The sequence below is a fragment of the Carcharodon carcharias genome, chromosome 12 (genome assembly GCF_017639515.1).
Source record: "Carcharodon carcharias isolate sCarCar2 chromosome 12, sCarCar2.pri, whole genome shotgun sequence".
Taxonomy (NCBI): Eukaryota; Metazoa; Chordata; class Chondrichthyes; order Lamniformes; family Lamnidae; genus Carcharodon; species Carcharodon carcharias.
The window spans coordinates 35681353-35707126 of record NC_054478.1 but is presented as its reverse complement, the minus strand read 5'-3'; the positions used below and the strand labels follow the sequence as shown (position 1 = coordinate 35707126).

At 42.1% G+C, this 25774-nt stretch overlaps 1 protein-coding gene across 6 annotated transcripts in view; it reads left to right on the top strand.

Moving 5' to 3' along the window:
• Positions 1 to 25774, top strand: part of lypd6 (LY6/PLAUR domain containing 6) — a 255130-nt gene that overhangs the window by 136121 nt on the left and 93235 nt on the right. For 4 of the 6 annotated variants that reach the window (XM_041201262.1, XM_041201265.1, XM_041201261.1 and 1 more), the window contains exon 2: positions 16735 to 16857. The exons of 1 other annotated variant lie outside the window; for it this stretch is intronic. The gene's annotated coding sequence lies outside the window, so the exon portion shown is untranslated. Of the gene's footprint in view, positions 1 to 16183; positions 16204 to 16734; positions 16858 to 25774 lie in introns of those variants that run through there. One more of the 6 variants, XM_041201263.1, reaches the window with a different exon arrangement.

Below are 25774 nucleotides of genomic sequence, written 5' to 3'. Positions count from 1 at the left end.
AGATTCATGCTGGTGCTTATGGTCTGCACAATCCTTTTCCCACTTCCCGTCATCTAACCATAGCAATTTATTACTGACCCGAATTCTGGTCTCCCCTGCAATTGAAAACATCTTCTTCCCTACACATAACCTATAAAACCCATTCATAACGTTGAAGATCTCTATAAGGCCACGCCTCTGCTTCCTCATTTCTAGAGCCTCTGCCTGTTCAAACTTTCCAGATTTACGCAAAGCAATGATCAGCCTGACAATAGGAATATACTGCAACCGTTTGCAGGTCCAGAACAAAGCACACAAAGGCTGGAATTCGATCCATGTCAACCATTTGCATGTAACTAGTTCTAATAAATCCAGAAGTATAATACTGCTAGAAATCTGAAATAAAAACAGAATATGTGGGCAACACTCAGCAGGTCAGGCAGCATCAGTGCAGAGAGAAAAACAGAGTTAACTTTTCAGGTCGATGATCTTAAATCAGAAGTGGATCTCTATATAACCCAGCCTGCCTAGTGTTTTTACAGTACAGCTGCAATAGGTGTAATTGGTCACTTCACTGTTCATTGAATCAACACTGGAGAAACCCAAGTGATAACTCACTTCACAGCCAGCAATTCCTGGAATAGACTGGATTTAGAAATTTGCTTCAGTCTGCCCCAATTGCTGAACAACCATGGAAAAGCACATTGCAGACTCAAGAGTCTGTCATAGTCACAAAACAGCTTTAAGGTCAGCAATACTAGGTAGAGATATTGGGCAGGGTATTACAGCCCTGTCACGGTGGGAATGGGGCCATAAAATGTGGTGAGCCACTCTAAACTCCACTGACTTTGTAAAATCCAGAGGGAGGGATTTTCTGGCCCCACCCACCGTTGGGATTGTCCGATCCTGCCGAAAATCAAAGGACTTTTGGCCAGGCTACCGAATATCCCACGGCAGGTCCCACCACAACGGAGTCAGAAAATCCTGACAATTGTCTTATGGGTATCAGAGCATGAAGGCATTTGGTGCTTCTGATTGAAAATAATTTTTGATGTTTATTAAGGATGAATCCATATGCGTCATGGAAAATTGTGGATAATGAAAGACCATTTTGGACGTAATGTCATTTAAAAGAGAGGTGGCAGCTCCAGGGATAATTCGTGGGCAGGCTTCAGTCATAGCTGCCCATGGATCCCCATGATTCATGGGTTATGGTGGCTGCGGGTGGGGTGCCATCTTATGCTGTAGCTAATGTTATACCTGTTGCAGTAGAAACACCTGGTGAGGCTTTCTCATTTGACATGATCCTTGGGTTTTGCATTTTAAAAGTAAAAGAAAAGTTAGGATGAGATAATAACTGATAAAGCGATGTTCCATTTGCACGGCTGCCATTATCAACCCAGCAAATTCTTGTACGATGAGGGTATGCTCTTAAACGTGATCATTTGTGGAGATTTCTCAAAGGGTACAGGGAACATTTCATGAGTAGCCCTTAAGCTAGTGCTCAGCTGTTGAGGCATGCGGTGGGAGTGCTCGATGCAGCATCTTTGTGAGCCGTTATCTTCACTGATCTGGTGCCATTGTTGGGAGCCTGATCTTTTTTGAAGTTGGCAATCTCTAATCAGGATCGGAGTAGAGAACATCTGAAATGAAGGGGGCTGTGTTCTCTTTGTGTTTGTGAAGGAGCCCTGCTTGACAGCTGCTGCATTCATTAGCTTTGTGTCTTAGTCGGAAAACTGACTAATTGGGGGGGCAGGCAAAAGGTATATTGAATACACTTATCTAAGGGAACAGGGAAGGATTCATTTCACAGTGGGCAGGCAGCACAGTGAACAGTCGGTGTGGTGTCAAGCAGGCAATCAGGGAAAGAGTTAACACTGAAACAAGTTCAGATTGCTTCATAGGAAGCTTGAGATGTGTGTTATCATCTTAGCCCCAAAAAAGTTTGCATTTTTTTTTTATTAAATCTCTAAGACAGACAGTTCTGTGGTCTGGTTTATAACCTTGAGATTTTAAAGTCACAGCCTTGAATGCATCTGCTTTATTTGAAACTCAGCACTTGAGAGGTTAATGGTTGTTTAACTTCTCCACTCTCCTGTAAAACTTTCCCTAATTCCTGCCTCCTGACTTGGTTTTTAGTCAACCATCCTAATGTCTCTCATTTGGCTTTTCACCTTCTGTCTGATTACTCTGCTGCAAAGTGCCTTGGGAAGCCTTTTACTCTGTTGAAGACATTATATAAATGTAAGTTGTTTGTAATTTTGTTTTTGTCTCCTGTTACTCTACCATGGTGGCTGATCTTTCAACTGAATCACCCTCCTCCCAACCCCTCTGCCGTTCAGCCTCATTCTGCATTCTCAAAAGCCTCCTTTAAAAACTTCACTCTGAATCTGCCTTTTCCCCTCCTGACTAATTTGTCCATTTGTTGTCCTTCATGTTCCGCCGACAGTGTCTTTCTCATTGCCTTTTGAACTGCACTGAGATATTGTTTTGCACTTGGGGTGCGCATTAGAGTTTAAGTTGCTGCAATAGGCCATCTACCATTAAAGATAATGGTGAAGGTAAACTACAGGAGTGTAATTTTGACATTTTCAGCTGAGGAGATCAAATATACGTTTCATTTAAAATTAAGCAAATAACAAGTTCTCTTGCTGAACTGCAATTCTTGACTCATTTGTTTTCGCATTATGGAGGACCTTGCGCTGGGGAGAATAAATATTAAACTCAGCTACCAGTGAGGAAGATTGATTTCATGTAAATAAAGCCACTGGCTTTGTTTTATGAAACAATGAGGAATAAAATGCAAATTCGGATGGAGCCGCCACAGGGAGTCAGATTTAATGGGGTTTGTTCTCCTGACACACGAGAAGCGAACAGCCCCATCATCGGTAGCTAATTACTTTTACTAGGAGAGCTAATGTAACAGAAGGAGCCAGATTGTTGACCAAGGAGCCCTCGGGGCTTTGGCAGCTTTCAAATACCCAAGCGATGCGTTTTTAAAATCAGGGCCACTTTTCCCAGGAACTGCTCTTTGCAGGAAAGACCAACTAAAAGTGAGTTTCAAAAAAATACAGACAGATTTTGCATTGCTTTGGAAAGCCATTCTTGGAATTTATTTCATGCAATGTTGTCTATTACTCGAGGCAGGTGGGAAATTATTTGGAAGCGTAGTAACCCAAGTGCTCTTTGAGTGATTTTTTTTAAATGTTCTGTCAGCCTGATTATAGTAGTTCATAATCCAGTTCATGGATTACAGTCAGAGTTACAACAGGGAGACTGGCTGTTCATCCCAACCAGCCAGTATTGGTGTTTATTCTCCATATGAGCAGTCGTCCTAATCCTATGTGGCCATTTTCCTCCCCACATTCCTTTATCCCCCTTTTTCTTCAATCACCAATTCAACTTAGGAAATGTTTAGAGGGCCGCATTTTCACTAACCAAGGCGGGTAGCTTGAGTTGGAAAATTTCCCGACTCAGCAGACCCATCTCAATATAAAGGGCCCCGTCACGCGCCACTTTCACTTTTGGGAGGCGGGGGCATGATCAAGTTGGACCTGCTGCTTCCTGAGGCAATTTGGAGTTGGCCACGGAGGCAGTCCGAGCGCCAAGGTGAGCTGGTTAGGCCCTCTAGCTCTCACCCCTCACCTCCACTCATCGCCTATTTCCCCCCTTCCAAGCCATCTTATACCCCTATGCCCCCTCCATGCCACACCATACCCTCTTGCCACCTCCATATTCACTCACCTAGTATCCAATATGGGCAGACCTCAACCGCTATGTGGAGATGAAGAGACTTCTAAGATTCTAATAGAGTTCTCACTAATGGGCCTGTATTTTACCTTTTGTGGGCACCTGTGATTGGCAGGCCCAGGAGAGGCCAGGAAACGGACTGCCAACCGCAATCGGCCCCCGACTGCGATTTCACCCCGGCGGGCCAATTAACGGCCAGCCAAAGCGAAACGCGCGCTGAAAAGCTTAGCACTGCCGGGGTGGGGGCCGGAAGAGGGCAGGCGATGATGTCACCGTGGGCATGGGTGACCGCTGCGAGAGAGCTCCCTGAAGGCAGACAGCTGTCTCAGGGAGCTACAGACTCAAATGATGAAATGAAATAAAGGTTTAAAAAGCTGCAAAGAAATGTCCATGCATCACAATCAAGCACTTGAAAATACATCTTCTAAAAATGTTGTACACGGATATTTATTTTTATCTTATTTCATAATGGAGATTTCATCCTGCCCTTGGTTGAGGTTTGATGAAAAATGTAAAGGCCACCTGGCCAGCCTGCCCGCCCGCCAACCGTAAGTTTGGACAAGCCGCAAAAGATCGGAAACAATTGCACTGTTAATGGGCTTGATTGTCCTCTTAAATTGTCGGCAGGACCACTTTCGACTTTTGTGTGTGCCTGCTGCGTGAAATATCTCAAGTGTGCGACAAGGTCGGGATGCTCGCTTGACGTCATCTCGTGTGATTTTACGCCCGATTGGGATGTAAAATTCTGCCCGTGCGTACTTGATATAGGGAAAAAAAGCTCTCACTCTTGAAATCCATTCAAAGATTTTAAATCCCTCAAATGACCAATCTGTTATAAAAAGAAACTTTTATATTCAGTAACCACATCAAAGGCAGCTAATCCTTTACTACACTTTAAATCTGTCAATCAAAATGTGAACTTAAAACTCAGCCAAGCATTCATAATTGGATTGTTGTAATAACAGCTTTGGAGAATGTCAACAATGAAGTCTATTGAAACTGCAGGAACAGGTGGTAATGGCTTTTTCCTAAGCTACACCAGATGGCTTGTCAATTAATGTACTCTAGCAGCCTTTCCTTACTCTAAATGACAGCTGCAGCCTAGTTTTAAAGGACTGGGGATTTGGATAACTTAAGATAATGACACACAAATATATTGCCTGCCCTTCAAGAACACTTACGTCTCTTCCAAAAATTTGTGACTCCCACTCTGTGAGGAAGGAATTATACAGTAAATGGCAGAATCCTTAAGTGCATTGATGGGCAGAGGGATCTGGGTGTACAGGTCCACTGGTCACTGAAAGTGGCAACGCAGGTGGAAAAGGTAGTCAGGAAGGCATATGGCATGCTTGCCTTCATTGGCAGGGGTATTGAGTATAAAAGCTGGGAAGTCATGCTGCAGCTGTATAGAGCCTTGGAATATTGTGTGCAATTCTGGTCGCCATATTACCAAAAGGATATGGAGGCTTTGGAGAGGGAGCAGAGCAGGTTTACCAGGATGCTGCCTAGTCTGGAGGTTATTAGCTATGAGGTTGGAAAAACTCGGATTGTTCTCACTAGAGCGATGGAGATTGAGGGGCGACTTGATAGAAGTTTACAAAATTATCAGTGGCATGGACAGAGTAGATAGTCAGAAGCTTTTTCCCAGGGTGTAAGAGTCAATTACTAGGGGACATAGATTTAAGGTGAGAGGGGAAAACTATAGTGGAAATGTGCGGGGCAAGTTTTTTACGCAGAGGGTAGTGATTGTCTGGAATTTGCTGCCAGAGGAGATGGTGGAAGCAGGTACAATGTTGGTGTTTAAGAGGCAGCTTGACAAATACATGAATAGGATGGGAATAGAGGGATATGGACCCTGGAAGTGCAAAATGTTTTAGTTGACGGCAATATGATCGGCGCAGAGTTAGAGGGCCGAAGAGCCTATTCCTCTGCTGTATTTTTCTTTGTTCTTTGTAAGTCACATAAAACAGAGAAAATGGAGTCTGTTAAAACTCAACACTACTTTAAAAAGGCCCAGAAGATTTGTGTTTTGTCTGTATGATTCACACTCCAACCCCTTCCAATGAAAATTATATTGGCTAGAAATGGGAGCAGGATCTCCACATCCAGGTCCGGACTGCCATTTTAAAATGATTCTGGAGTCATCCGGACTCTGTGGAATCTGGCCCATAGCCTGTGTTTCAATTACTAACTCTTATATTCACAACCTTTTGTGTTTTTCTAAGAAAAAGCTTGTCCTGCAAATCTTAGGCATTTCACTTCATATTTATGTCCCCTTGTGCTCCTCGTGAGACTTTGGAACAAAATCCATGATGCAGTCTCTGAATTGTTATGTCACCAGAGAAACTTTATCTCCCCTTCAAAATATCAGGGTAACAGTAATATGGCTCTCGTAATTCAACATCCAGATGTTATTTTAAAATACTTACTGTGATGTTTATCTTCGGAAGATATGTAGCCCTGATTTTTAACCTAAGCCATCTGGTTTGAGGCATCTACTTGGGTTGAGTTATGTACCTCATGGAAGCCAATTGTGTGTAAAATTGGGCATCGTACAAAACCAGTGATTGGCCTGAACCCAGCCTATTCTTGTTGGGCGAGTTGAGCTATAATCGGGGCTTTGCTTTTTTAATGAAAAAATTGTGTTTTATGTCAAGAATGCGGCCTTTCAGAAAATACCCAGTCTTCAACATACCTTTTGAAGAGTAGCCATTATTGTCATGGAGATTATTGCAAATTGTAAATAAAATATTAATAATGTGAAGTTTTATAAATGCAATGAGAACATTATATGAATCTATGATTTATTTAAAATAAATCACTTGTGTCACTAGTTTCATCATTCCCTAATGTCCGCAGCATAGTTTAGCTTTTCTTTCCCATTCTGAAGCACCTAAGCTCTTTCCCTCTGCATGAAAGGTGCTATATAAATGCTGGTTGTTGTTTTTGTGCTTCTTTTGTGACCAAAATGCTACATTGAGCGTCTTATTTTGCACAAATCAGTTTTGTATATGAAATTTCCAGTAGCTCATGTCACAGGACTGACTTTCCTCATTGGAATTTGCAGCATCTCTATATTTATTCACTGTTGACACTGTACGTATTGATCAATGAAGACATTTACTATTTTGAGTGTATATTACAGACAGGGGAGGGAGGAAGAACTGAACTTTTATTTTTTCACTGTCTGTCCACCAGCAGATGTATTTTTAATTTTTGAAATAGGCTGTGGCGTGTTTCCCCAAACCCTCTTTGTGAGGTCAATTTTTAAAGTAACTCGCAACAAATTCTCTTTAGGGTAAAATCAGAAGTATAGTTTATTCACACATTCAAAACTCAGGGAATAGTCACAATGCACGCACACAAGAAGATAAGAAAGTGGAGTTTTTACAACTATGAGTAACTTAAAAGAATAAACATCATTGATGTGGATATCAGTTCACATGATTGCCAGGGTCCAGAAAAATCAGTGTCCAATGAGGTTTCTTTCGCAGAGAGGCTACAGCTCAGATGGGTTCAGCTAGCTGAAGCAGGATTTTGCAATGAGATGAGGTGGTATAAAGACATGGTCTGCTCAGCAGGTGATGGCAGGAATCTTTCAGAGAAACGGAGTTTGAGGAGGTTTAGACTTGATGCAGAGTGCTGGTCAGCCTGGAGTCCTGTGTTTGCAGGCTGGAGTTTAGACAGCAGACTGAGTTGCAAGTCTTGAAATGTAACATTAAAACTTTCCAAAGGTCAAAAGCTTAGATCATGTGCTGTGGCCCTTTAATGAGTTAGTTGCGGGCTACCAAGCAGTTTCTATGCCTCTGAGCAAAATCCATTGTTTACCTTAGGAGGTACATGGTGGTGTTTAGCGCCTCTGCAGGTATAGTGAGTTTTGATGGCTCTCCCTTTGTTATATCCCAGGCTGGGAAGACAAGTTGTCTACTGGTCCCTGGTTAAGTTGATCGAAATGTGTCATCACAATGAGAGGTATGAAATTCCACAAGGATGAGGGTTGAACTTTTTGTCCTGTAACTGCTGTTGGAAATTTTCAGAAACTGTAGCCAACTTGTGAATTATGTAACCTGTAGCAGTCATCTTTTGGTTCAGCAAAGTCCACTTTTTAAATAAGGAAAAAGGTAAGGTTTGATTTAAGCAGTTCATGATCTCTTTCATGTCTTAGGAACATGGCAGTGTATTCTGCTCTGTGTATGGCTTTATTTAGGATGCCTGTGTTAGCTCCTGTCCTATTGTATATGCAGGCATGGCACCTATTCTTACCTCACTGTCAAAGTCTCCAAAAGCTTTTGTGAGCTCCAACAATCCAGCATTAGCTCAGATGTTCAGAACTATTTGTGAGCAAAGCTTGTGACTAGGAAAGCTAACAGCACAGGCATTTGACCTGTCATGTATGCTTGATGCCCTAGTGTGATGGCAACTTACACAAGTTACTTTGCTATCCTCTCGAGGATGGAGTACTATATAACCAAGGAAGCTTGGGTTTGGTGGGAGATATCCCAGAAGACCAGATTAATTAGGAAGAAAACATGTAGACTTATTCAATAATCTGTTTAAACTTCCTTTGCATTAAGAACTGGAGTAGCTGGGCTTTCCTGGATGGGCAAATGCTTTCTTTCAGAGTCATACTGTTTAAAGGACATTGTCACTAGGAAATTCTGCTCTGCAAGCTTAAGATTTTTGAGAAGCTTCAGCTGTATCTTGCATGACGGCTGTGCAAAGACCTTGCTGTCTTTTCAAGAGCATTACTTTCAAGCATTAAGCATGTGATCTCATGTTGAAGCTTCAATGTGAAATCATAATACTCTTTGATTTCCAAATTGAACGTGGTTAATTGACATTGAATTACTGTGCTACATCTGAGGTGTCTAATAGCTCATGATGTAGAAATAAACTGCCTACTACCCGAAGAATCATGCTCCATTATCCATTTAGTAGGTAGCACCTTTCATGCAGAAACATGGAGACCAATTTTCATAGAACTCATCAGAAGGATGACCACTTGAAAGGCCCAGTGAGAGACCCAAATCATCTGCACAGTCAGGCCTCATTTTAATTTGGTTGGCAAGCTGCCAGTACCCAATGAGCACTGGAAGGCAGCTCACCAATTATTGGTGGTTGGGGTGGAGAGGTGATCCTTTTGGAAAGGAGCACTGGGGACTGGCAGCAGGCTAAAAATGTATTTTTTGTGAAATAAGAGAGCATTTTTAGGCTCAAATTCTACTGTGGCTATGTAGTCAGTTGGAAGCATGAAGTAGATGCTTGGAAATTTCTTATTCAAAAAGGAGAGAATGTAGCAAAGTATGTCACCCTGTGCCACTCTTGTACTTCTGATGCCCAACTACAGCATGATCTGGGCAGAGTTGTAGGAGCAGGTTGGCTGCTAATGAATGGTAATACCCAGAGAGAGGGTAAACTATTTTTTATATGGTATTGACATACTCTTGTGACCCTGAATGGAATCTGGAGCATCATTGTGATGTTTAGCCGCAAACTTGATTGTCCATTTGACCACTACTCAAGTACTCCTGGGCATTGGACTACTTGCTTGTAAATATGCTGATGTCAACAAGAGATTACTCTTTTGCTTGTAAATTTTCAGCACCATGTCAGAATCCAAGATGAAATATCCAACTTTTTTTCTCTTATATGATTGTTTTGCATTGGAAGTAAAATGTGATGCAAAATATGTATGTGATGACATACATCCACAATTGTTTTAAATTTTATTAATTTATGCACAAACATTCAGTACTACTTCAGTGTCATGGCTGGGAGCAATGTTTCTCTTTCCATTCCCTGTTGCCATCTTGCCACTATTTCTCTCTCCTCTCTCTCCTCTTTAACTCATCTTTTGATTTTCCATCTCTACATTCACCCATACTAAAATACCCTCTCTCTCCATTTGTCATCTCCCCATTTTTTTTCCATCCCCTCTGTTCAAAAATATAAAGAAAAAAGTAAAGCCCATTTCCAAGTACACAGCAATACCAAAAGTACAAGACAATTAGATGACAAATTGTGTAAATCCATATCTACATTTTCAACCGTACCTTGATAGCATTTCTGTAATTTCCTCAGTTACTACTTTTAATAGCCTGGAGTAGAAATGATCAGTTTCTGGAGACTTGGGGCTGGATTTTCAGCTTGGGGTGCGGGCGCGTGCCCAACCACGCACGAGTGTGAACTAGCGTGTGATGGCATCAGGCGAGCTTTCGGATATTATCGCATGGTATGTTGGTTGGCTGGCGCATGCAGGCATTGGCAACGTGCCCACCAATCATTTAAGAGGGCTGTTAAGCTCACTAATAAATTAATTAAGGTTGGACGTATAGGTAAAAATTCACTTTATGCTGGGCGGGCGAAAAGGCCAAGCGGCCTTTGGATTTTTGAAAAAACCTCATCCATGGGTGAGGTGTGACAGGCCAGCTGGTGTGGCGTCTTTTTTGAGCAGTTTCAACAGAGTTCTTTGTTGACATTTCTCTAGGGTCCTTCATTATAAAAAATTGGCTGAATTTCAAAAGCTACAATTATACTAGCAGGAGGTTTTGAATTCCCAGTTTGATTGACACTTTAAAGAAGTAGTACAGGATAAGTGTTATGAACAGCAGTTTTTTTTTTCACAAGAGACTAACCACTTGAGGAGATTTAAAAGCTTTGATGCCTCTATGAATGGGAGATTATTTTTCTACTATCAAGTCTGTATAGTGAGAGCTGTATTGCATTTTTCGAAATTTATTTTATTTAATCTACACAAGGCTCCTGAGGTCTACCCATGTTAGATACTGCCAAGTGGCTATGGAGTTGGTATGAAGGGCCATGGGGGTTGGGTGGATAACATGACTTGACATTGGAACATGAGAGGCTGTTGGGGAGTGGGGGGGGGGGTGGTGAAGAGCATGGTTTGGCATTGAGATGACATGAAAGGACAGCATCCTAAGCCACTGTGCCTCAGTCCTCTAATTTTGTTTCATATTCATCATTCGAAACAGAACAAAGTCATTCCAATTGATATTTCAGAAAAGGAAGGGAGTGTTCCTTGAAAGTTAAATAAACCTTTCTGCATAGACATAAGGACTTGGGGATACTGGAGAATAAAATTGTGGCTGAAGTGGCTGGTTCCAAAGTTCAAAACATCCCAAAAGGTAACTTGCACCTGCTACAAGCTCACCAACGGCCCATTTATAGAGCCAAATGCATAATTGAGGATTTCTCTAAAACTGATTAGGTGTGTACGTATATCTATTATAGATCATTCCTTGATAGTCAGCTATCGATTCGGACATTGTGAACCACTGGGATTAATACTGTTGTCAGTCATTCAGTGTGTACGGTATCACAAGGCTCACCTTCTCCCTGCACCACCGACGCTGCTCATCCCCACCCTGCATCCTGACAATACTCAGCTTCCTTACTCCTCTCAACTGCTCACCCCTGCTGCATCCCCAAACAACTCAGACCTGCTGCTCACGCCCCTCACTCCTCCTAACACTGCTCAACCCACCCTGCCCACACCGCCAACACTACCCACCACCACCACCACCGCTCCCTCACCACCAACCCCGCCCCCCCCCCCCCCCCAAACTACAGCCCTGACACTGCTCAAAATCGCCACACTGCTCACCACCACCCCCACCCCCAACACTGTGGCGACCAGCGTGGCATCACTGCTGACTGGAAGATCTGGACATCGATTTTTTTTTTTTTGCCACCAAACACCAATGCATAGACTGAGCTCAGTCAATGCATTTGACATCAATTGCTCACATCTAATGTGTATGAAAAATACGGAAGAGATGTTGAAAATAAAAGAAAAGCTTTATTTGTTGTTGAGAAAGAGTGAGCAAAGATACTTGTAAAGAGAGGCTTTGATACCTTAATGCAGTTTGGTGCTTCTCTAGTTAGTATTTTATTTTCCAAACAACTGGTTGGTATTGTAAGGGTTCATAGGGTGAGGGAATTTTCATATATTGTAGAATGTCATTTTTAAGTGTTCTCCTAAAAATGGTTCAATTCTCTTTTTTTTTAATTGTGAAATGACCATTTATGTTTAATACAAGTGATTGTATAGTGAGCAATAATGAAACATGGGGCAGAAATTTCCCCCCCTGTCAGGGGGGAAGTTCAGGAGTGGGCACTTGCGAGCACGCCTCCGATTGGCGCCCCCAACTTGGGGGTGTGCTACCGTTTTACATGGGCAGACCAATTAAGGCCCACCCTGTGTGACATCCGCCAGGAAGCACTATGCGCTCCCTGTGCGGTTGGGGAGGGGGTTTCCCTAAGTCAAGAGTGCGCTCTTTCACGCACGCGCACGAAAGAGCACGCTCATCCCCCTGAGGCTAAGTGTTGCCTCAGGGTCGATCGGTGCCAAATTCAAAAACGTAAAAATAGAAAAATAAAATTTCCCTAACACGTTCCCTCGTGTGACAGTCACATGAGTTGGGACATGCCCATCACGTTTAGTTAAACTTTTATTAAATCTGCATGAAACCTCATCCCACCCGTGGTTGAGGTTTCATGCTTTCTCTGAAGCCCACCAGGGCTCCTGGCCTGCCCACCAACCTTAAGATTGGATGGGCAGGTCCTTTCAACTACTGCAATTAGTTTTTAAATGGCCTCAATTGGCCATTGACAGGTCGGCGGGTGCACAGCTGATTCGGCTGAGCCCCCACCGACCAGAAAATTGAAATAACGCAGGGTGACGGAGTTCCGCCCGATGTCATTTTACGTGTCGGTAAGTGGGTGCTGCCCCCCTACTCACCAACCGGGAAATCCTGCCCATAAAGCTAAGTGCCATATGGTGCTGGCTGAGATCTGTTTTATGTAGCTTATCAGGCTTGTGATTTCATATTTAATTTCAGCTGCTTTAATCATTGGACCAATATTTGCCAATCGATTTCATATTTCCTCAGTCAGCTGTTGCAAGGAGATCTTAGATAGAAATTGTTTCTTCATTTGAAATTACTGCATTTCAGTGAAAGCTGTTAGCAGAACTGATGTGGGATTAACTAATGCAGTGCCTGCACATTTGGTTTGCATGTATCATTCTTAAGTTATAAAATGACACTTATCCTGTGTCATTAACCAAAAGATTATAACAGCATGGTGTCTACTCTGACAAGTAGAGCAACATTCATCAACTCTGTGATTAACTTTCTGACAAAGTATGAGTTTGATGGCTTAGATCTGGATTGGGAATATCCAGCTTCTAAGGGAAACCTGCCAGAAAACAAACAACTGTTCATTAGTTTGGTTGTGGTAAGAAAAACAGCTTTCACTTTTAAAACATGTCAGATGTGCAGTACTATATAATTATTAATTATTTAGTGCTATATGTGCTCAAATCAATAATACTTTGCCTTTTTCCATTTGGATTTATTTTCATCTAGAAGAAATCTAACAGCATTGACAAGTACATGAATAGGATGGGAATAGAGGGATACAGACCCTGGAAGTGCAAAATGTTTTAGTCGACTGGCAATATGATCGGCGCAGGCTTGGAGGGCCGAAGGGCCTGTTCCTCTGCTGTACTGTTCTTTGTTCTTTGTTCTTTGTTTTTACATCTCAGCTAATCTCTTCACTAGCAAAGTTCTTTTCTGAACTTTGCAAACCCAAAGGCACTGTCTGCCATTTGTAGATATTAAAGAGTTACTATTGTGCATTAAGAATGTTTCCAGGTTAACTGAGTTTCGGGAACAATTGGAGCAGAATGTACTGGTCAAGAATTGCCACTATTCCTTTTGGAGCAAAGTTATTATGCAGCAGATACAGTAGCATCCTTCTTTTAGAAATTAACTCGCAAATCCATGTGCCTGTATTTGCAAGTACTGTGCTTATGGTAACTACACAATGTAATTCATTCCATCTTGGCAATTAGGATGTTTCCCAGGGAAAGGTGCTATATGAACATGCATTCTCTCTGTATACATTGGGTTCAGTTGTTTTACATTGCATTTGTGCAATACACTGATATTTAACACATCTGTATTGATGGTGTGAGGAATGCTTGGATGGCATTATCACTGTGGGATTGGAATGGAAAGTTGCCCATGCGAGCTCATGGTAAGACCACAGAAGCAGTATACGTACCCACAGGAAGCAGAGTTAGATCTAGAGAGGGCGGTGACATCCCTGGTAGAATGGGTCAAGGTCAGGTGGGGGTGGGGGGTGGGGTGTGGGTGAGCCATAACTCATGACTCTCCTATCTGGCCAGTGAGGAAGCTGGACGGGTCATGGAGAATGAACATTAACTATTGCATATCGAATAGAAATATTCCCACCTGTGCAACTACTGTTGCAGCAGTGGCAGACTTGATTGCGGCTACATCTAGTGGCAATCGGCTTTTCACACTGCTGGACATTTCTAATGGGTTCTGGTCCATACCAGTTTGGAGGGGGTTGGGGGGGCAATATATGTTTGCATTTACCTTTAAGGAACAGCAGTATACTTGGATGTCATTGGCCCAGGCCTTCCATAACAGCCCCTCCATTTGTAATCAACCTATGGCCAAGTGCCTAAAGGAGATTAGCTAGCTAATCAGCTCATCCAATATATGGATGACTTACTACCATTAATGGAAAATGAGTAGAGGAATTGCCAGGTCCTAACTCTCTACCCTCTTTATGCGTATTTTTGAGTTTGGCTGGGTACTGTAGGGAATTTTCTAGCTGATCCAGCAGCTTCTACTTTACTTCTATTAAAGAAAGGGGTAGGTTGGACCTGGGATGGAGAATGTGATGGAGCCTTCATTATTGGACCAAGTGATATTTCTCATAAGGGTGAGAAAAAAGGAAACCTGGAGGAAATTGCTGTTGGCCATGAAATGGGGGATGGGGATTGGATACCAAGCAGGTCTCTGGTAGAGAGATTAATGACACCACGTGGGCCTATGACCCATGGTTCAATGGGTCATTGCATGCATTGACCATAACAATATCCGAGAGGGCACTGTGTATCAAGTATGGAACAAATGAAGCTCAGTTGCAGAAGGAGAGAAGTAACCGAACTTCCAAAACGACAACACAATAGGAATGGTTAACTCTTTGAGGGGAGATGGTCATGTGTTTTGTTGGAGGAATATTTGGGTTGTGGACCAGGGATCTATTTGTATGAGAAGATTTTTGCGGATGGGTGCAGCGTGTTTGTTAGCCCAGTCGGATTGAACCTCTGAACCTGACCTAAACAACCACTTCCCAGGGAAACAAATCCCAAGGATCAATCATTGCTCACCTTAACTAGAAGACCAGTGAATGGCTTGATCACGGTCCCCACCATATGGTGACGTATCATGACATTCATCACGAGATAGTCCCTGTCATATTAAACCTCAATGGTATGGGGCTGCTGCAGTTTTGTACATACCCAATCTGTGTAATGAGGTGCAGGGGAATATTGTACAAGCACCAATGAGAAACAGTACTATTATGGGGATATTATCTATCCGGTCAAGTATTGTACCTATTGTTTTACTCCACTTAAACCTGTTCGATTTGCTGTTCATGAATTAACCAATATGTACTAACATGATCACAGTCTGTTTTTAATGTTATGGATAACATGAAGGCTGATTTGTGTAAAAATGTTGCCAAATTTGATTATGAATACCCTCTCTCCCAGGACACTTGACCTGCACTTGGAATGGATATTGATCTGTTTAGGAAACACTATTATTAACTTCAACAGCACAGAGTTAGTAAGTACCATCTGAATTCCAAATGCCTTCGGTCTAAAGTTTGGAATTGGATGTCCACATTCATCCCTGAATGTGGTTCATTTCTCGTGCTGGTACAATTGGTAATGGTGGTAAACCTACTAATAAAAAATAGTGAAAGGCCATGAAGATTAAAAGATTGATGTTTTGATACACTTGAGCCATTAATGTGTGGAATCATCAAGAGATGGGGTACAAACCTATCAATGACTCTGAAAGGTGCCTGTTAAAGAAGCCCAGCAACCATTTTCTTTAGCTGTTTAATAAAATGTTTATGAAGTATCCACATATGTAAAGAAACACAATTCTGAAAATTATGTCTATGGAGACATAATTCATGAAACCATAATTTTGTTTTCATATCAATGAAATTGGAGCTTTTGTTTTTGGTCATTTTCTACAAAAAAAAACAATTAATAAAAAAAATGATCTTCTGTTTGCTTTGAGTGTTCTATCAGTCAATAACAGATTTTTCGGTGATTCAGTTATTGTTAGCAACAACAAACTTCTGGAAATTAATACAAATAATTGGGAACAATAAAGACTTTTCAACAATTTGGTTGAAGTAATACAGCTGTATTTGTCTAGCCAACTGAGGCCAGTGTGCAGTGTGTGTTATTGAACATTTTAAGGAAGACGAGACAGACGCAGAAAGGCTCGAGCATTGAAATGGTTAATCAAAGTCTTCTAAATGAAAACCCTCTTGCGAAAGATCGTGATCTATGCAGACTTGCTCTCTGCTGTGTGGAACTCGGCAAAGCCAGTTAGTAACATAGCTGCCATGTCAACTCTCATCCCTTTATCTCAAAGAGATAGATTTACCAACCTGTCCATTAATTCTGCTTCCCCTTGTTCATTGTTGCATTCTTTCAAAATGCATGCTCTTTCCTTGCATTGTATCTGTCACTGTTGGCTTGGGAGTAAAGAAGGGATGAAAAGATTTAAGTTTCATCATTATTTGTTTTCGTACCCTGTCAGTTTCATTTTTAAGTTAACTTCCTCCATCTGTTGCTCTGAGTGGAGTTTTCTGAGTGATTTTTCTGCAGCTTATGCTGGGGAAATGCAGCATATTGCAGAGCAGCAGCTCGCCACGTACTCACAAGGGCTGAAATCCATCTGGACTATGATGAATTCCTGTCGCGTTTCTTGCCGTCAGCTATCTCTTCGTGAGCCAGAGGAGATAAAATTCTGTCTCGCCGTCCCGCTCTGGAGCTGAAACAGTATCTACGGTCCATCAGAATGACTGCGCTGCTTCTAACTGGCCTCTTTTCATTTTGCTGTTCTGTCGATGCAGGAACTGCCGGCATCTCCTAAGTGGCTCCAGAGGCTTTTACACCACTTCTCATGGGAGAAGATTTATTTTCACCTCCTGGCTGTGAAGAGCAGACAACCATCTCCTATGAAATAAAATCCAGAGGTTAGTAGTAATTTACTCAAGATACATCATTGCTTTGAGTTTGGTTTGGCAAATATGCAGATTGTCATGTTTGAATATTGTGGAGATGTCACAGCAGTGCAAGCAATACTAGTTTTTAAGTGTGATGAATTGTAATTATGCCTTCCTAATGTACTGTACAATAATCCCAGTAATTTTGATCAGAAGACACTGGAGGTGGTAAAATTGTTTTTTAATTAGCCAGCAAATGTTTAATTTCTCATTCACATGCCTAAGATTAATGGCCTATTATTTTCCAGACTGGAAGTGTCTGTGAGTAAGAGGTTTTGATTCCTGGTATTTTGTACTATTTGTTAATCGTATTCTGTGGTACTGTCTTAAACTGCCCTTGGACTGCCACAATTTTAACTGATTAATGATTCAAATGATAGTTGACTGTTTAACACATCTACCTATCTACCTTCAACACATCTAACCCTATCTACTCTGTCCAGACCACTCATGATTTTGAATACCTCTATCAAATCTCCTCTCAGCCTTCTCTTCTCCAAGGAAGACAGATTGGAGAAGTTGGGACTATCTTCATAACTGAAGTTCCTCCACTTCTGGAAACATTGCTCAGTTTTAAGTTGATGTTTTTTTTAAAGTCAGAAGTTTTGTATCAGCTTAAGTTGGATGCAATGTTGCTCTAATAAAAAGTGTATGTGATGGGGTAGCATGCAGCAGCACAAGATAGGAGAAGCAAGTGAGATTTGCTGCATGCTGTTGTGACCCTCCTTGGCTGCCTCACTATTCAAAGGTACAGTGGTTAGGTTTTATCCATTTCTTATTCCTGACTCAGAAGGCTGTGAGTCGAAGCTTCACTCTAGAGATTTGGGTGCAAAAATCATGGCTGGGACTCTAATCCAGTACTGGGGGAGTGCTGCACTGTCAGAGGTGCCATCTTTCAATGAGATTTTTAAACTAAGTCTGTTCTCTTAAGGGTCTCCATGGCACTATTTCAAAGAAGAACAGAGAAGTTTTTCTTTATGTCTGGGGCAATATTTACCCCTTAACCAACATCATTAAAACAAATTATCTGTTCACTGAATCACAGGGCTGAATTTTCCCTCCGTCAAGGGGGAAGTTGAAGAGCAGGCGCGTAGAGGCACACTTCCCATCGGAGGCGCGCCGCCATTTTACATGGGCAGGCCAATTAAGGCCCATCCAGCGTGACATCCGGCGGGAAGCAATGTGCACTCCCTATGTGGGTGGGGGGGGTGCGATTCTCAAAATAGATAGTGCGCTCTTTTGCACATGCACATGAAAGAGCGCACTCATCTCCCTGAGGCTAGGTGCAGCCTCAGGGAGATCAGCTGTAAATGTAAAAAAAGAAACATAGAAAAATAAAATTTCCCTTACATGTCCCCTCATGTAACATGAGTTGGGACATGTCCATAATTTTTACAAAACCTTTATTAAAATTTTTTAAAGCCTACATGAAACCTCATTCCGCCCGTGGATGAGGTTTTATGTTTTTTCTAGTTCCCAACCAGGCTCCTGACCTGCCCACCAACCTTAAGGTTGGACAGGCAGGTCCTTTAATTACTTAATTGACCCTGTCAATTGAGGCCATTGACAGGTTGGCGGGCCTGCAGCTGATTTTGCTGTGCTCCCGCCTTCCTGAAAATTTAAATGGGGCGTGGTGATGTCGGGAGTTTCCCCCCGATGTCACCGCGCATCATTTTAAGCGTTGGCGAGCGGGCCCCACCCCCACTTGCCGACTCGTAAAATTCTGCCCATGGAATTGTTACAGGCAGAAGGATGCCATTCAGCCCATTTTGTCTGCACCAGCTCTCCGGATGAACAATTCACCTAGTGTCTGTCTTCTACCTTCTTTGTACGCTCTTCATTTTCAGATAGCAATCTAATTCCCTTTTGACTGCTTCGCTTGAACCTGCCTCCTCAACACTCCTCAGGTAGTGCATTCCAGATCTTAATCACTCACTGCCTGAAAAGGTTTTTTGCTTATGTCGCTTCTGCTTCTTTTGCCAATTATTTCAAATCTGTGCCCTCTTGATCTCAAACCTTCCACTAGTGGGAACAGTTTCTCCTTATCTACTCTGCCCTGACCCCTCATGATTTTGAATACCTCTATCAAATCTCCTCTCAGCCTTCTCTTCTGCAAGGAAAACAGTCCCAACTTCTCCAACCTGTCTTCATAACTGAAGTTCCTCATTCCTGGAACCATTCTCATGAATATATTCTTTACTTTCTCCAGTGCCGTCACATCTTTCCTAAAATGTGGCACCCAGAGCTGAACGCAATACTCTGGCCAAGGCCAAACTAGCGTCCTGTACAATTTCAACCTAAGGTCCTTGCTGTTGTACTCTATGCCCCTTCTACTGTCCCTTTTAAATTTTGCTCACCAGTCTGTTGTATGGCACTGTATCAAATGCCTTTTGGAAGTCCATGTGCACCACATCGACCCTTTCTGTTACCTCTTCAAAAAGCTCCAGCAAGTTAATTAAACATTTTCCCTAAACAAATATGTGCTGGCTTTCCTTACTTAACCTGCATTTGTCCATGTGACTATGAATTTTGTCCCAAATTATTACTTTTAGAAGTTTCTCCATCACTGAAGTTAAACTGACCTGAAGTAGTTGCTGGGCTTAACTTTTTACACCTTTTTTGAACAAGAGCGTAACATTTACAACTCTCCAGTCCTCTGGGACCTCCTGGGACAAGTCTAAGGATGACTGGGAAATTATGGCTCCTGCCTCCACAATTACACTCTTTCTTCCCTCAGTATTCTTGGATGCATCTCATTTGGCCCTGGTGCGTTATCAACTTGAAGTACAGACAGCCTCTCCTAATACCTGTTTCTTAACAATTTTAAATCTTCCTAAGTGTATTAATTACCTCCTTTCACCATGTCCTGGGTAGCACCTTCTTTGGTAAAGACAGATGCAAAGTATTAACTTAATGTTTCAGTTATTCCCTGCCTCCATGCATAAATCTCCTTTTTGGTCCCTAATCGGTCTTACTCCTTTCACCACCCTTTTATTATTTATGTGCCTATAGATGACTTTGGGATTCCCTTTTATGTTTGCTTTCTTTCTTCCTCTCTGCTTCTCTTATTTGCTTTTTCACTTGCCCGCTGCACCTTCTATATTCAGCCTTGTTCTTGCTATCACATTTGTGGGAGCTGACTATGTGAAAATTTGCTGCTGCATTTCCTACATGATAGCAGTGACTGCACTTCAGAAATTCTTAATTGGCTATGAAGTGCTTTTGGACATCCTAAGTTGGTGAAAGACATAATATAAATAAATGTTTTTTTTTAATCCTTCCTTTCCCTAACTCTCTCCGTCTCTCGGAGTCCACCCGCCATCCAAATGGCGTGTTTCCCAGGAATGCATAATCAATGCGGTGGGTTTGGGACAACATGGCGTGAGAAGCTGCCACGGTGGCCAGCAGGTAAAACATCGTTTTACCCACCCGTTCCTGCACTTAGTGCAAATTTGGGACAATTCTACTCTGAGTAACATGCAAACTCCTGGGTAGGAAGACTGAGAAGTGCAAGTGTCATTTCCATGAGTGAGTTCTTTTCATCTACTTGTACAATATACTGGTTAAACTCAAAAGTTTGGTAGGTATAGGTTTACGTGCTTTTTACTGATGCCTGTTTATTTTAAACTGGAGCAGATTGGCACCTGTGCAGTGGCAACTCCCTACATTTTATATTGCTAAATCCAGCTGCCTTATCCCAAGGGCAAAACCTCACACCTATTTGTTTTGTGGGGAGGGTGGGGGGTGGGGGGGGGGGAGGTGTTGGTGAAGCAAGGTGGTTTTAGGATTCAGCAACTGGAATGAGACTGAGATGCAGTGTGAAGTGCAGGAATGGTAAAAGATCAAAAAACGTACTGTAATTTGCATAGGTTTCTACTGTGTATGGAGGTGAAGTTTCAGCAAGCTAAAGGTTAAATAATAACATTCAGACGGAAGAAGAAAGGGGTGAAAGAGCAAGGAACACATCGCATTGCGCAGCTGAAAAATTTTTGTCAGAGGGTGTTGTCACTGCAGCAAGGCAATTTTAGTTTGGCTCATTTCCTGAGATGTGCAGCAACATGCTACCCTCAAATCTTCATTCAAACTCTACCTTAATGGCTTATGGGGAAACTGCTAAATATCATGTTGATTTACAACACGCCTTTCAGCTCTGTTTTTATTCAAACTCTCACTGCGAGCACATTTATTACGTCGCTGATCATATGTCCAATGCATACAGATACGGTAACTCTATCGTAGCAATAATGTTTGTTGCCAATTTTCTCTGAGATGACTGTTTTCAATATTGAATGACTGCTGCACCTCGAATAAAAGACAAAGGTATCATCCGCTTTGAAGAAATGTTTCCATGCATCCCATCACTTTAAAAACCTGCTGTTTAATAGGCCTGCTGTCACTTGGAAGATATGAATCTCAGAGGCCATTCAATATTGCCATAAGACCCTGATGAATTATGCCGTGTAACTGGACCAAACCAGTGCAAGCTTTGATATTCTGCTTTGTGATAATAAAATAGCTGTGAAAACAATGAGGATGTTTACTATTAATTGAAATATAGATTGTATTTTCAATGCAGTTTTAATATTTGGCAGCATCAAGAAATCAGTAAGAAAACAGAAATTTAAAAATATTCAAAGGGTCAAGGTATTCAATTTGGGATGGTGGGGTAGGCGGTGGGAGGGGAGAAAGACCAATGTGGTTCCTCCCCAATGTCGGAGAGATGATCTGTGAGGAATGACTTGCCACTTGCAATGAGAACATAAACCCAACACAATACCTTCAGATAGACACTAATGAAGGAGAGTAAGCAAACACTGATTCAGAGGATGTGAAGGGCAGGTTTGGGGCAGACTTTTGGTAGCATATCTTTTCACAGAAGGTGATTGTGATCAACAGCTGGGAAAGCTTGGCAAAGGGCTGAATTCCAGACTTATTTCAGAAAACATTAGGATCTGTAAAGGGATGATAGCCTCAGTGTTCTTGAAGGATGTGACCAAATGAGCTGAAGAGCCTTAACATGCAAACTTTCCTTCTGTGCCACAATTTCTTCACAATTATGTTACATGCAAGTGATGTGATGCTGCAGTTTGATTTATTTTGCAACTCATTCTTCTTCTTAGGCAGCCCTTCAGGTTTGAGGATGATTTGCTTCCACACCAAAAATTAGTTCTCTGGTGACTGAAGAATCTAATGCATGACCTGCAGATAGTAGTAGTGGGTGGGGTGCCCGGGGTTGCCAGTGCTCATTACACTGTCGATGCTTGGCTTCCGCTAATGAGACGCGAGGTGTTCAACTCCTTCCCAGATGCTTTCCTTCCACTTTGAGCGGTCGTGAGCCAGGGATTCCGAGATGTCGGTGGGGATGTTGCACTCTTTCAAGGAGGCTTTGAAGGTGTCCTCTAAGCGTTTCCTCTGCCTTCCTGGGGCTTGCTTGTCGTGTCGAAGCTCCGAGTAGAGCACTTGTTTCGGAAGTCTCGTGTCAGGCATGCGGATGATGTGGCCTGTCCAGCGGAACTGACCTAGCGTGGTCAATGCTTCAATGCTGGGGATGTTGGCCTGAGCGAGAACACTGATGTTGGTGTGCCTTTCCTGCCAATGGATTTGCAGTATCTTGCCAAGGCAGCGCTGGTGGTACTTAAGAGTTTTGAGGTGCCAACCCATTCCTTCAAATGTTAGTAAACAAATAGAAGAAGATTGGGACTTTTTTTATTCATTCATTGGATGTGAATGTTATTGGCAAGGCCAGCATTTATTGTCCATCCCTAATTGCCCTTGAGAAGGATGTTGAGCTGCCTTTCTGAACCACTGCAGTCCCTGTAATGTTAGTGCACACACAGTAATGTTAGGTAGAGAATTCCAGGATTTTAACCCAGCGACAATGAAGAAACATTTTCAAATCAGGATGACTTGTGATTTGTAGGGAAACTCAAAAATTGCAACTGGGACTTGTAGCTTATTCCTGTCACTCATCGTATATTAGCTAATATATGATAAGGACTTAGCAGAGGTAAAGTCAGCACTGTCCTTGTCTGTGACCAGCATCCATTAAGACTGATAATGAGATCTCCAATGTATGCAGCAACTGAATTGAAGGCTACCCCTCAATTTGTTTGTTCTACAGAAACACTCAATGGATGAGCACAATAAATGAATGTTGTAACAAAGATAAACCAGTCACAGTTAGAGAATACAAGAAGAACTGAATGGGTATGTACCTTTTGTGGTACTATTCGGAGAAAGTCCATGGGTACTCATCAGCTGCTAAAACCCTTGTCACCTGTCTCTGTTATCTCTAGACATGGCTATTCAGATGTTTTCTCCTGGCTAGTTTCCCACCTTCCACCATGCTTGAATGTGAGTTCATTCAAAGCTCTGCTGCCCGTATCCTAAATCGCACCTAGTCCTGTTCACCATTACCTCTGTGCTCGTGAATCTACTGTGGTTCTCATCTGGCAATGTCTCAATTTAAAAATTCACATCCTTGTTTACAAGCCGTCCATGGCCTCCATCCTCCCCATCCCTGTAATCTCCTAAACCTTGAAACCCTTTAAGATATTTGTCGTCCTCCTCCAATTCTGGCCTCTTCTGTATCCCCAGATTTAATCACTCCACCATACCTTCAGCTGCTTGAGCCCTAAGCTGTGAAATTCCCTCCCTAAACTTTCCTGCCTCTCTCTTCTCTTTAAGATGCTACTTAAAACCTTTGACCAAGCTTTTTGTCATTTGTTCTAAAATATCCTTATGTGGTCTGGTCTCAGATTTTGTCTAGTAACACTCCTGTGAAGCACTTTGGGATGTACTACTATATTAAAGGTGCTATATAAATGTAATTTGTTGCTATTGTTGTACTTGGCTATCAGTGACGGGGGAGAGGGATGTCTATGGGTATGTACCTATTGATGATAGTGCTGAAGAAATTCAATGCATGTTAACATATCAGTGATAGTACTAGACTGAAAAGCTATGCAAAAGAAAGAGCTTGCATTTATACTGCACTGTATTATATTCTTGGGATATGCCACGGTACTTTATATCTTATGGAATGATTTTGAACTGCCTTGATTGTTGTTACATAGTCAAATGTGGCAGCCAGTTGATAGACAGCAAGGAACCTGAAAGTGTAAATGAAGTGAATGGCCAGTTGATCTGTTTTTGGTAGTGTAGGTTAAAGGTGGAATGTTAGCTGACACACCAAGAGAAACTCTTGCTCTTATTTTGAGATAGCGTCATGGGATTTTTTGCATGACCTGAACAGACAGATGGGGGGTCTTAGTTTAAGATTTAATCTAAAAGGCGGAACCTCTAATCTTTCACAGTACTGCACTGAAGTGTTAATCTATATCATGTGCTCCCGATGCGGAATGAGACTGTCTCATCTGAGAGTTACCAATTGAACTAAGCTGATGTGGATCATGATAGAGGAGGGACCTAACGGGTGCATGCTGATCAGTAGTGATACTTCTACAGCTGCCTTTCCTTTTGATCATATTGCATTAGGCTGAATTATACAGGCCACCCATGGTGGGGAAATAGGCAGATGGGCCCGTAAACTAGCGTGCTGTGCCATAGACAGCATGCCCGCCATCTGGCCCCACCGCAGCTTTATGAACGACGGAGGAGGCATTGGATGGGTCACCCCACCCATGGTCCAATTGATGCCCTGAATTAAACCGCTGCGGGGAGAGGTCCATGCCAAATGGCCAGCCTGGCAGGTTTCTCTGGGTGGGCAGGAGCCCCTCCTTAAATGGCCCCTGGGCCCCCCAAGATGTAATACCATCCAGGTACCCCCCCTCCAATGGCCTTTCAAACCCTGGCTCCAACTCCTCACAGGCCAAATAGCCACTAAATGGCCACAGGAGCCATCAGTCTTTAACTTTTTAGTTGGGGAGGTGGTGCAGGGCTACGGTGTCTCGTATAATTCAGTCCATTATTCCAGATCTAATAGATAGACAGTCATGCTGGAAACTAGCTGCTTTCTTTGATCTCACTCCAATATTGTCATAAACTAAAAGCAAACAAATCCAGATAGTGAAAATTTGAATCAAAAAAGAGTAAATATTGGTACAGAAAATACAGCACTTGTGGAGGGAACAGAGGAGTTGGTGTTTCGGGTTGTTTGCCAAAACTAATAGTAAGGACACAGTGATAACCTGATCACTGTGTAGTAACAGTTTGGATCCAATGTTTGTTCAGTTTTATTTTGTACAGGACAACATCCATGGCTGAATAGTTTCAGAAAACATGCCCATTGTCCATTATGCTCCTAGAAGTTGATATGATTTACACCAGAAAACAACATAAATTCATGAACTGAAAGCTTCTCCATGCCAGATTACATTTCAAGAAACCAACGTTTACACTCTATCAATGAGTAATGTTGCTTCCAATCTGTTTATTTTTCTCCATGTTAAAGCCAGCAAGAGTGAATGCATTCTCTCCTAGACAGGTCAAAAAGTCAATGGCCATTTTGCATTTAATCTTATTGAATTGTCAAAGCACTCTCAATAAAAACAAATGAAGTACCACCCAGAGATAGCAACTATTAGGGACAGTTACTTTCAAAAGTACAGTGCTTAGTTTGAAGGGAGATTTCACCTTTGAAATCTGTGTAAGAGTAACATTAACTCAAAGGGTTGTTGTCAACGTATGAAGGAATGGTGCTTAATTGTTAAATTGCTTGTTAATATATATATATTTATGTAATTTTAAGATGATGATAAATTAGGACTTATCTGAAGTCTGTCTGGTCTTGATGTTTTCCCTTGTTTAATTTTTATTCATTGCGATCTAGTGCATTGAAAGGTGCATATTGAATGGGAATGGAGCTGATTTCCACTTTGGGTAAATGAGCATTAACAGGGCAGGACGGGTCTAAGAATGAAAAAAC